General features: G+C 36.2%; 1 protein-coding gene across 3 annotated transcripts in view; it reads right to left on the reverse strand.

The window, feature by feature from the left end:
- Positions 1 to 13,525, reverse strand: part of LEPR (leptin receptor) — a 210,144-nt gene that overhangs the window by 86,233 nt on the left and 110,386 nt on the right. The gene's annotated exons all lie outside the window — the stretch shown is intronic.

Genomic DNA, 13,525 nt, shown 5'->3' on the forward strand with positions numbered 1-13,525 from the left:
AGAACCTCAGTGAGTGCCTGAGAACCAGGCTAGAAAAGCACACAGCCAAGACCACACCCAAAATCCCATGTAGAATTGCTCTAGAGAAGACAGTCCTGCACCATACCAGGATACTGCATGTTATGACTGAAACCTCAATGCCTACTACCTCTGAGCTCGTGGGAGCTCATTTGCTCTTTCATGTCTCACACTTCTGATCTAAAATCTGGCACAAATGCCTCTAATTGATGGAGCCTACTTCACACTCTACATGCAGACTGCCAGGAAGCTTGGAAAACAGGGGTTATTAAGTGGGAATTCCTCAAACACGAGCAAAGTATTCAAAGGTGTCAAATGGCCAAAGACAATTAAAAAACTATACTATATACTCTTATACGTTAAAGGAGGGAAAAGTACAAGTTATTTGAGAACAACTTGAGCTTTTCATGTAAGCTTGGCACCGGTATGGTAAAGCCCTGACATTTAGGCGACAGGCCTTTAGCATAAATGGCAGCTCTTTGATTGAGTGCCTAATATAAAGCCTATCAGTTGATAAACACTGCCCATATGCACAGAAGTCACATTCTTCCTGTTTCTTTATTTAACAGCCATGCTGAATGGAGACATAAAGACATGAAGAAAGTCTTTAGCATTGTGTTAAATTTTTCTTTTATAAAAAGAAAGTAAAAAGGAAACTAACCACAAGGGACACAGGGATAAATTAAAGAAAAAAAAAATCTTTAATGAGTGTCGGCAGAGACATTTCAGAAAGTTTTGGATCCATAAAATAACAAAGGAATAATGTGAGCAAGAAAGAGCTTTTGAAAATTACATGCATAGTGCAAAAAAATTTTTTCAGTGGTTTTAAAAAAATTGCATAATTAACAATTCCCCCTAAAGGCAAAACACACACACACACACACACACACACACAGGAAATAAATGTTTAAGAAAAAATTCATTTAAAAATAAATCCAAGAGACCCAAATCCAACCGACAGTACTTCCAGAAAAAAAAAGAATAGAAAGGAGAAAATAATCACAAAAAAAAAGAAAGAAAATTTCCCAGAGATAAAAGGCACAAGTGTTCCCAGAGACAAAAGGCACGAGAGATAAAAGGCATATTTCCCAGAGATAAAAGGCACAAGTGTTCAAAGTGTAAAATATGGCTACCGAGTTCCAAGAAGGAAGAATGGAAACAGATTCTATTCCCAAACATGTAATTAAGAAATTACCAAACAACAAAGAAAAAAAAAGAATGTAAGAAAAGATTCCAGAGAAGAAAAAAAAAAATCACTAAAGGAGTAAGAAACAGAATGGAAACAAATGTTTCATCCTGAATACTAGAAACAACGAATACTAGAAAATAATCCAGCAACTGACTTATAGAAAATTCTTTTCAGTTTAGAATTTTATGCCAGTCAAAGAAGTATCAGAGAGAAACAAATATATTTTTAGTGATGTAATGGCTTACAAAATTTATATAGTATAAATTTCTTTGCCAGAAGTAACCTTATAAAGTATTCCAGCAAAATGAGGAGAAAACCAAAAAGGACAAAAGCACATTCAGGAAATCATGGTTACAAACAAGTTTGCTGGCTCTGCAAACTTTCAAATGACTAGTCCAGATAGCAGCTGTAGTATATATGGCCCCCAAAAGGAGATGGCAAGGAGGAAGGTGGAGATGGTAGGCAACCTGACACATAATATAATCCTGAAGCCAGAAAAAAACTTGAAAATAAAATAAAAACACAGAATAAACACCAAGGAAAAAGGAAGTCATAATTCAAAATTGAAGCCACTAGCATATGAGTCAGTGGACTTCAAAAAAACAAAAAGAGAAGAAAATGCATTCAAAAAAATAAAGTAAAAAGTTGAAAATTATTAAGGATGAAACCAGGAAGGCCTACATATGCTTTCCCAATAAGAAAAAATAAAGGTAATTTGAAAAAGCTTTACAGAAATTCACAATGTAAATATGAATGAAAAGAAAATATGGCAAATTTTTAACAAATGCTAGAATTAAATAATCCATTTGAAAGTAAGAATCCTCTTAACCTTGATTCTAGGAACATTCTTCTTTGGGTGGCTCAGGAGCCATACTGAATGAAACGTAACTGTAGAATACTTCTTGATTCTGCAGTAAATAACATTTACAGGGTCATAATAACTTTAATGCTATTTATTAATTCAACTTTTAGGGTCAACGAATAGACAAAACTATAAAATTTAATTACAAATACTAAACCTAAAATATTATCAATACTCTCACCATACAGTTGTCAGATTTAAGTGGTATAATATACAAGGAGAGATGGTGAGAGGACAAAGGGTGAAATATCCCAATCTCATGAAGGATGGGGTCAAGAGAAACTGTCTGTAGTTAACGGAACAAATATCGTGGTGGAAATGACAAATGTAACTAATAAAGGAACTCATAAAATTAACATAATTATATGTGGAAGAGCAAGAAAGGAAGGAGGTGAAATGAGTAGGCTAAATTATCTTCTACTGTGGTATCTGCTTGAATGATAAATGGAAAAAAAAAAAAAGCAGGCAGTATAAACATACAATTTAGCCCTAGGGGAAGAAAGACTAAAACCAGAAATGGTTCAAACTAGTTGTTCCCAGGGTCAAGTTGTACCCCTTAGTGGAGGTAGCAGGACAGAGGGCTACTGCTTTATATTCAAATAAGTTTTTTTAATCATGTACATGGATTATTTTCACCCCAAATTATTATTTAGTTCCTTTCATTAAATAAAGTACTATGGGATTTCAGAGAAAATTGCTACTAACAAAGTCCTAGGGGCCAACGAAAGGTGAGATTTTTAGTTGAACTACAAGAAATACAAAGGAAGAGAGTAGTATTGTACGTCTTCTATTTTAAGATTCACAATATTTTAACACCTCTGGGATCAGGATCATTGTTAAAATTTAGAGCATCTTACAATTCCCGATGGCCTGATAGCAGCTGTGATCTAGTTGTTATTGATTGCATACATCCAAACTGGGGCACCTTCTTAATGACCAACCAGACAATTTTAACCCATCAATATTTTAGTCAACAAACTATTTAAAGACCATTTGAGGAAAGAATATAAACTTCAAAAAACCCTATATTGACATCTTACAAGATCAGTTAAAAGCCAGCATCAAAATTACCAAAATGAACCAGTTTGGAAGAAAATCCCAGAAACAATAGTGAGGCATTCTTTTTTGAATTGCTGTATCACAAATATTCTTGATAGCCCAGAGTATGATACTGTTTGGGAAAATATTTACATCAACGGTTCTGAGATCAAAAGCAACTTGGAAAAAAAAAACAGATTTTGAATATGAATAAGAATCCCTTAACCAAAATCTTTGATTTATACTTACCTTATGACAATGATATGATTTAGATAAAAATGTTTATATATATAATTCTAAGTGAGCTATCTAAGTATAAATTTTTAAATGATAAAAAAATACTGTAAAATAGTTAAATAGGCAGAGCTTTTTCTTTTTACTGATACAAAAATGATGGTTATCTGTGTTCATTCACGTTGCAATAAAGGAAAACCTGAGGCTGGGTAATTTATGAAGAAAAAAGGTTTCTTGGCTCATGGTTCCACAGGTGATACAAGAAGCATGGCACTGGCACCTGTATTGCATCTGGTGAGGGCCTCGAGTTGCTTCCACTCATCATGCAGGCAAAGGAGAGGGGAAAGGATGCCAGCATGCAGAGATCACATGGTGACAGCATGGAAGCAAGAGAGAGGAGGGAGGAGCCAAGGTCTTTTTAAAAATCAGTGCTCACAGGAACTAGTAGAGTAAGAACATGCTCATTAATGTGATGATGTCACCAAGCCACTCTTTGGGGATCTCCTCCATGATCTAAACACCTCCCTCTTCAGGGCTCACCTCTAACACTGGGAATCAAATTTCAACATGAGATTTGGAGGGGACAATTATCCAAACTGTATCAGTGGTGTAGCTTAAAAATCCATGTTGTCTTAGACTTGAAGAATTACAACTACCTAGTAAGAAGCAGAGTAATTACTTATGATTGGGAAATTATAAAAGATTCCATAGAGTGGACATTTAATTGCCCCTCGAAAATGCAGAGGAATATAAAGCACATTGTAGATATTAGTAAATGAGATTCCCACCAAACCTATGGTCAGTAGAAACAAACATCAGCCAAAGGGTATTTAAATGCCAATAAGAACTCCTGTTCTTATTGATACAATAAGAATTGATTTACAAGTTTAGAATCCAGTTAGTCAAAAGACCAAGAAGCCACTTGCCTAAATTACCGTTTTTTAGATTGTTTCTTTGCATCTTGTTTGTTCTGTCAATAAAACTTTTCTCCCGGCCTGGCACGATGGTTCACACCTGTAATCCCTGCACTTTGGGAGGCCAAAGTGGAAGGATCACTTGAGTTCAGGAGTTTGAGACCACCCTGGGTAACATAGCAAGACTTCGTCTCTACTAAAAATTTGACAAATTTAGCCAGGTGTGGTAGCATGCAACTGAGGCGGGAGGGCAGCTTGAACCCAGAGACTGAGGCTACAGTGAGCTTTGATCGTGCCACTGCACTTCAGAATGGGTGACAGAGTGAGACACTGTCTTAAAGACATATTTTCTCTCCCAAATCAGTCCCATGACTAGCAGTGTTGTTGCAAGACACCAGGTCACTAGAGAAATACCCAGCTACCTCCTGAATAGGTCTAATATGATAAGTATGCCATAATTCTAAGAGATAACATCTTACTAATATAACAGCAACTACAATTAATGGGTGCTTATGTGTATGCCAGTATGTTTTCTCTCTGTGTTTATACACACACACACACACGCACACACATAGATACAATATGTGTGTTTATCTATGTGTGTATACGATTTATCATCTCTTTCATCTCCTAAACACAAACCACTTTGGTTCAGAAATTCTGTTGGTGTGCACAGAAATCTAATTATTTGATTATCTCATTTTACAGTTTCTTAATTTGTATATGTTTAGATGCCCAAATAACAGCTGCTAAAGTTACAATGAGAAAATATAATTAATTCTGAAAAAAACTAAGTTGTCCTCCACCCTCACAAAACAGATAGTTGGTAACAGCTGTTCTTAAACATGAGTTTTTCGCGTTTTTAAAGCCTATGATGATACCATTATAGAAGCACCTGAGACTCTCTATTTGGCTCAAACCTTTTAGCTGTTATTCTAGTGAAAACAGATAAAACATTTATATGTCCCCACGAACTTTATAGACAGTATTGTTCCAAAGGTAGGGCACACTCACTCACTTTCACTTGTACTTATGTGCACTCACTCTCATTCATTCTCTTTCTCCCCCTCTTGGCACTCCTAATCTCTTTTGCCTTGCTCTATTTTTTTTTCCATATACTTATTACCTTCTAGTATATGGTATAATTTACTCTATTAACTTTATTGTTTGCACTCCGTTATGTCTTACAAGCACAGGGATGCTCATCTATTTTGTTCACTATCTAGAATAATGCTTAGCCCCGAGTAAGCTCTCAATAAATATTTGAAAAAACAAATGGAATTCTAGATGCTCATAATATATGGCAAGAGAGCATTAAATGAAGTTAAAGTAAGCTAAGGCCTCTGTATTTTCCTGTATTAATTACTGCTCAAAGTGTATTCATTTTCAACTTTGATAACTTAAGGATTCATATGTTAACAGTAGTTACTGAACAATAGAAATAGAGTGTATAACTTTTAAAGTAGTGAAAGAAAATTTGAAGTGATAAAAAATAATCAACCTAAAATGTGGAAATAAAAAAGAAAATAACCAGAATTATGATCAAATAAAGAAAGCAGAACAGTAAATACAAGCCTAAATATATTAGTAATTGTATTAAATGTAAACTGACAAAATTCTCCAGTGGAAAGACATTGAATTTAAAATACCTTAAGAAATAAATGCTGTTTACTACAGACACAACTAAAACGTAAGAATATAGAAAGGTTGAATGCAGAATGACAGAAAAATGATATAGGACACAGAGACACATTTAAAATAAGTATGTAGAAATCTGAAAGCAAAGGATGGAAAAAAGATTTAACATGCACTTACTGAACAAAAGAAAGCTGGTGGAGTTATATCAATATCATACAAAATAGGCTTTAATGCAAAAAGAAACATTAGAAATCAAGAAGCTTACTCCAAATTGATTAAAGTTTCAATTAACCAGGAAAATACTTTTAAGTTAATAACTGGGCAAAAAGAAATATAAAAATCAGAACGTATTTTAAACTGATCTTAGTGAAAACAGTATCTCAAAACTTATTTCACACAGATAAAGAAGTATGTAGAAGGCAGCTCAAAGCCATAAATAATACTTTTCAAAAAGAAGAAAGGCTGAAAATTAATGTGCTATCATTCCTTTATAATCAGTTAGAATAAAACATTTAATAGAACATTCACTTAAGCAGTTAGAACAGAAAAAATTAAAGAAAATGAAGGGAAAAAGAAATAATAAAGAAACATTGTCTTAATTACTACAGATTTAAAATGAGTCTTGCTATCTGATAGCACAAATTCTCCCATTTTGCATCTTTTTCAAGAGTGCTTTAGCATTCTTTGGGTTTTGACTTTCCATATATAGTTTAGAATCAGCTTGTCAAGTTCTAAAAAATTGCCAGGAATTTAACAGAGATCCTATTGAGACTGTTTTGAGTCTATAACAATGAAAAGGAAATGGATGTCCTCTAATTATTCAGTCCTAAAATTTATGACTATCTGTCTCTATATACTGAGTTCTACTCTAACATGAGATGTAAACCTTGTCTGATTTTTTCCATAAAAGTCTCTGAACATCTTGTTAGATGTTTTTCACAGGAACTTCATGTTTTTGAAATTATTTTAAATGATGCATTTTTTTAAAATTTCATTTTCTGTTTCTTCATGGCATATAGAAATATACTTGATTTTTAAAGCATTTTTTTAAATAACAGTTTTATAGGTCTATTATTCATCTATCATAAAGTTCACTCTTTTATAGCATACAATTCACTAGGTTTAGTAAATTAACAGAGTGATTGTATGCTAACAGAGTGATGCAATCATCACCAGTGTCTAATTTCAAAATATTATCATCACCCCAAAATGTGCCTCTTCCTCATTAGCAGTCACTCCCCTTTCACCAGCTTCCTCCATCCCTGGCAACCACTGATCTACATTCTGTGTTTATGGACTTGCCTATTCTGGACAGTTCACATAAATACAATCTTGGGGTCTTCAGTAACTGGCTTGCTTCTCTTAGCATAACGTTTTCAAGGATCATGCATGTTGCAGCATTTATCAGCACTTCATTCCTTTTTATTGCCTAGTAATATTCCATTGTATGGATATACCTCAGTTTGTTTATCCATTCATCAGTGTAGGGGCATTTGGGTAGCTTCTATTTTTTGGTTATTATGAAGAATGTTGCTACTAAAACTTCTGTGCAATTTTTTGTGTGGATGTATATTTTCATCTGTCTTAGGTATATACCTAGGAATCAAATTACTGTGTCATATTACCATGTGACTATATTAAACACTTATGTTTAGCATTTGAAAATAATTCATGTCACTTTCAGATGGAAGCATTTAAAGATGGCTCACGAGTGTCCATGCTCTCGTTTCCCCTACCACACCAAATGGGAAAGTTCTGTGTTCCAGATGGTTACAGTTACAAAATAATGAAGTTTCCCTGAACTTAGACCTCCAAGTTATTACATGGAGAAGTTGTCCCAGAGAGTTGTCTTAGTCCATAGGAGACTTTGCATCAATGAAGAATTGCATTAAGCCCATGGGATTTGAAGATTATTTGTTACTGCAGCATAACCTAACCTATCCTCACAGACACCAGGCTCAATTCACCAGTAACTAAAGTAGTAAATATTAATGAGATAATACCCATCAGATGGCAAAAAATTAAATGTTCTGGCAATACGAAGTTTGTCCATCTGGTGTAGAGCAATAAAAACAGAAATGGAAATTGGTGAATCCACACTAAAAATGTGTGGCATTATCTAATAAAGTTGAAGTCTACAAGTCCTGCTATCCCATAATTTGTTTACTGGTTTTATGCTCTAAAGAAATTCCTGTATACCAGCACACTTGTAGACGGATCATAGTTGCTTTATTTATAGTGGCAAAAAGGAAGGAAGGGAGGAAGGCAGGAAGGAAGAAGTGATGGGTGAGGGAAGAAGAAAGGAAGGAAACTAAATATGCATAATCAGAATTCATTTTTTAAATTAATGTGTTACATTTATACAATTGAATATATCCAGCAATAAAAATGAACAAACAATAGCATTCAATCACCAAAAAAAGTATTGAGCACCTCTTACATGTTAGGCCCTATTTCACACACTAGGGACATAATAGTGAGCAAAATTCTGCCCTTGTGGAGTTTACATTCTAATGGAAATGGGATAGAAAAAACAAAGATAATTAAGAAGTCATAGAGTATTTTATAAGGTAAAAATATGCTATAGGGAGACACAGAGGAGAGGAGAGGAGAGAAAAAGAAACGAAAGGAAAGGAAAGGAAAAATAATATATTACAAGGTAAGAAGATATGCAATTTTAAATACTGTAATCAGAGTAGGCCTCATTGAAAAGGTGACATCTGAACAAAAACTTAAAAGAAGTGACAGTAACAAGGCAAACCATGTGGAAATCGGGAGGACAAGCATTTAAGGCAGGGAAAGCTAAAATGAAAAGTTGGTTTCTAATACAGTCAAGAAACAGCAAGGAGCCCAGTGTGGCTGGACTAAGTAAAGTGAAAGCAAGAACAGTAGGAAGTGAGACCAGATAGGTAAAGTGGCAGGCAGAACGATCAGGTAGGGCCTTGGAAGTTATCCTAAGGACTTTGGTTTTTACTCTGTGTGAACCAGAAATCCATGGAGAGTTTGGAGCAGAAAAGTGACATGATCTGACACACATTATAAAAGGAGAGCTCTGATTGCTATTTTCAGAATGTATTGAAGAGGGAAAAAGGTAAAAGCAGGGAGAACAGTTTGGAGGTCCTTGCAATAACCCACATGAGAGTTGATGGAACCTTGTACTAGGGTGGGAGCTGTCACTGGCGTTTGAACCAGAGCAATGCCATCTTGAGTAGGGGCTAGGTAAAATGAGGCTGAGACCTACTGGGCTGCATTCCCAAACAGTTAAGGCATTCTAGGTCACAGGATGAGACAGGAGGTCAGGACAAGATACAGGTCATAAAGACCTTACTGATAAAACAGGTTGCAGTAAAGAAGATGGCCAAAACCCACCAAAATCAAGATGACAACAAGAGTGACCTCTAGTCATCCCCACTACTACACTCACACCAGCGCCATGACAGTTTACAGATGCTATGGCAACGTCAGAAATTACCCAATATGGTCTGAAAAGGGGAGGCATGAATAATCCACCCCTTGTTCAGCATATCATCAAGAAATAGTCATAAAAATGGGCAACCAGCAGACCTTGGGGCTGCTCTGTCTGTGGAGTAGCCATTCTTTTATTCCTTTACTTTCCAAATAAACTTATTTTCACTTTACTCTACCTAATTTCCCCGAATTCTTTCTTGCACGAGATCCAAGAACCCTCTCCTGGGGTCTCGATCGGGACCCCTTTCCTATAACGGAGCCATGGAAGTAATGAGAAGTCATTATCTTCTGGATTTGTTTTGAAGATAGAGCACAGAGAATTCCCCAACACATTACAAATGAGGTATGAGAGAATAGGAGGAATCAAAGATGACTCCAAGGTTTGAGGCCTCGCTAACTTGAAAGATGGAGATGAGGAAGACTGCAGATAGTGCAGGTTTGGGAAAGATGAAGATTCCATTTGGAGAATTTGAACTGGAGATGCCTACTAGACATCCAAATGGAAATGCTCAGTAGAGAGCTGGATATAAAGATCTGAAGTCCAGAGGGAGGAGTCAAGGCTTGAGCTATCACTTTCGGAATCATCAACACACACACATAAACAGATTGCATGAAATCACCAAAAAGCGTGGAGAGAAACGAGCTACACCTTAAGGTACTCCAAGGTTAAAACCTCTAAGAGAAGACGAGAGGCTAGCACAGGAGACAGAAAGGAGCAGCCAGTGAAGAAGGAAGAAAATCAACAATGCATGTTGTCCTGGAAGTCAATAAGGGACTGTTTCAAGGAGCAGAGTAATAACCGTGACAATGCTACCAGTAGTGAAGTAAAATGAACACTGACAACTGACTATTGGATGAGCAAAGGTAATATCATTGGTGAACTTGACAGTAGTAGACCTTGACGTAGTTTTAGCACAATATTGAAAACAAAAGATTAATAGGAATGAGTTTTTTAAACAGTGTGAAGAGAATAATTAGAGACAGGGAAGAGAGACAACCTTTTTTTGAGAGAGAGTCTCACTTGTCTCTCAGGCTGGAGTGCAGTGGTGCAATCTTGGCTCACTGCAACCTCTATCTCCCAGGTTCAATCAATTATCTGCCTCAGCCTCCTGAATAGTTGGTATTACAGGTGCCTGCCACCAGGCCTGTATAATTTTTTTATATTTTTAGTAGAGACGGGATTTCACCATCTTGGCTAGGCTGGTCTTGAACTCCTGACCTTGTGATCCACCCGACTCAGCCTCTGAAAGTGCTAGGATTACAGGCATGAGCCACCATGGCAGACCGAGACAATTCTTTCAAAAAATGTTGTTTTAAAGGAAAGAGAAGAAATCCCTTAATCTCACAAACATGTTAAGCAAAATAATCTATGAATGAATGCCTACTATAATCATATAAAACTTTTTTTGGGCCAGGCATGGTGGCTTACACCTGTAATCCCAGCACTTTGGGAGGCCAAGGCAGGCGGATCATGACGTCAGGGGATTGAGACCATCTGGCTAACACGGTGAAACCCCATCTCTACTAAAAATACAAAAAAAAAACAAAAAAAACAAAAAACTCATAGCCGGGTGTGGTGGCACACACCTGTAATCCCAGCTACTTGGGAGGCTGAGGCAGGAGATCGCTTGAACCCGGGAGGCAAAGGTTGCAGTGAGCTGGGATCGTGCCACCGCACTCCAACCTGGGTGACAGAGAGAGACTCCATCTCTAAATAAATAAATAACTTTAAAAAAGGGTAAAGATTTGTGATGAAGAAGGAACAAACAAGAAGTTTTCGGATGTTTGCAATGTTCCTTTTTTGGGGGTGGTGAGTAGTGAGTAATTTGCCTTATAATTACCTGTTATATGGCCGGGTGCAGTGGCTCACGCCTGTAATCCCAGCACTTTGGGAGGCCGAGGCAGGTGAATCACCTGAGGTTGGGAGTTTGAGACCAGCCTGACCAACATGGAGAAACCCCGTCTCTATTAAAAATATAAAATTAGCCAGGCGTGGTGGCGCATGCCTGTAATCTCAGCTACTCAGGAGACTGAGGCAGGAGAATTGCTTGAACCCAGGAGGCAGAGGTTGTGGTGAGCTGAGATGGCGCCATGGCACTCCAGCCTGGGCAACAAGAGTGAAACTCCATCTCAAAAAATAAAAAATAAAAATAAAAAAAATTACCTGTTGTAATGATTTATCATATTATCTGTCAATCATTAAATTTGTTTTATATGCTTCTCCCTATATTCGTTACAGTTCACATTTTTTAAAGATTTTATTTATAGTTATGTAAGATTTGTAGCTTAAAATGTTTTAAATATTAATAAGATTATGTGTGAAGATAACAGGTAATATCACTATTAAGTCACAGAAAGTATTAAATTATCCTGGGCAACACAGCAAGACCCCATCTCTACCAAAAACCAAAAAACAAAAAACATGTTTGAGAAGGAATATTCCAAACTATAAGCAGATCGTATTTGAATAGCAACTCCAAAAGGTTGTATGTACTGAGTCTGGCCAGTAGGTGAACATTTGCAACTTTCTAATTTAATTAAAACTGGAATTTGTAAATCACATAAAGTATTAAGAATTAGAGCAGACTATAAGCCTTTTTATTCATTTTTAACTCCACAGGACATACTCTTTAAGTGGGTGTGTTTGGCTTTCAGTATGAAAAATGCAGTACAATATCTGCCGACAAAGTTCTTTTTTTTTTCCCCCTGAATACTTTTAGTATTTATTTCCAAGACCTCCCAGAAATACTGCACTTCACAAATACACGCCATTTGGTCCTATTGTAGTGATCTAAGTGTGAAGAGATTACTTTTTTCTCAGTAAATTGGTGAGAGAATAAGTCCCCACATTACAAAGGAGGAACAGAGCCTCTGCCAACCCTGACAACACTCCCAAGCCATGAATGAGTTGGCTGTGGACCGTGAGCTGTCGGATCCATCCAGTTTCAGTTGTTTTCCAAATGACTAGCAACCAGGGTATATTTGAGTTCTACGATTCCCTGTTCACTCAACAAGCAATTTACTTAAATCTCTGAGCATCTGTTTCAATGAAGATGACTATCCCTACTTCGCGAGAGAATATGAGGGAAGATAAATGCCTGAATAACTTATGACATTTCCAGCCCAAAGGCAAAAAGGCACTGAAAATAAGTCAAAATGTGCTCATAAAAAAGTACTTCAAATCCATTTCACTCTCCCAAATTGCACACAAAGCACATGTGGGTGAGAAAAGATTGTTTTGTTATTTTGAATCCAAGCCACGGAAAAGAGGCAGAAATATTCTTAAACCTGTCCTTACTAGTGATAACTAAGTTTCAAATAATCTTGAAAACGCTACTGATAAAACATGAGAAGCAGCAACAAAAGCTACTCTAACATTCTCTGTCTGCTAAAACAACCCCACATTTTCTTTTAATCAAAAAGAGAAGTACAAAGTACACTAACTCTTCACAGTACATACTCACTGTACAACTTGTGTGTGTGTGTCCATTCCTAATTTCTGGTTTATCTGTTTAGTTAATCTCTGCTATTTTCTGGGATTCATTCCAAGGCAACTAACTGCATTACTAAAATTGGCATCTCTGCTATTGTGCTTAATTTCAGAGCGGCTCAGAAGTGACCTGAAACCAATTTTTTAACATTCTGCCCACAACTTTATGCTAAAAAGTAGCGAGCACTGTTCAAGAACAATAATTGATAGGAAAGGGGCAATGTTTGTTTTCCTCTAAGCACATTTTTATTTCCTCCAGATGGACAATATTTAAACAGAAAACGTGCTATGCTAAAGCCATGTATTGTTGTTGCAGTGTTGCAAATACTGGCTTAAAGATTATTTAAGGTAATATGAGAGGTGTAAATATTCATATAAATCTATATGTTTCTGAGCTCTTTATAAATGTTTTTCTCTGCATCTTTTGGTTGGAAAATCCTAAAAGCCTAAGTCATAAATGCATATAAACTAATGCCAAGATTAGCACAGATTGTTTTTATTTCATGAAATTATGAAACTAGCAATGTTTGTAACAAATTAAAGAGTTAAGTAATTTTACTTTTTTATTCTAGGGTATACCTTAGATATTCTCAAAAGGCCCTCAGAAATTATCTTAATCCAACCCTCTAACTTGAAAAAATGAGGAAACTCAGGCCCACTGAGGTTAAACTAAC

This window comes from Rhinopithecus roxellana, chromosome 12 (assembly GCF_007565055.1).
Source record: "Rhinopithecus roxellana isolate Shanxi Qingling chromosome 12, ASM756505v1, whole genome shotgun sequence".
Taxonomy (NCBI): domain Eukaryota; kingdom Metazoa; phylum Chordata; class Mammalia; order Primates; family Cercopithecidae; genus Rhinopithecus; species Rhinopithecus roxellana.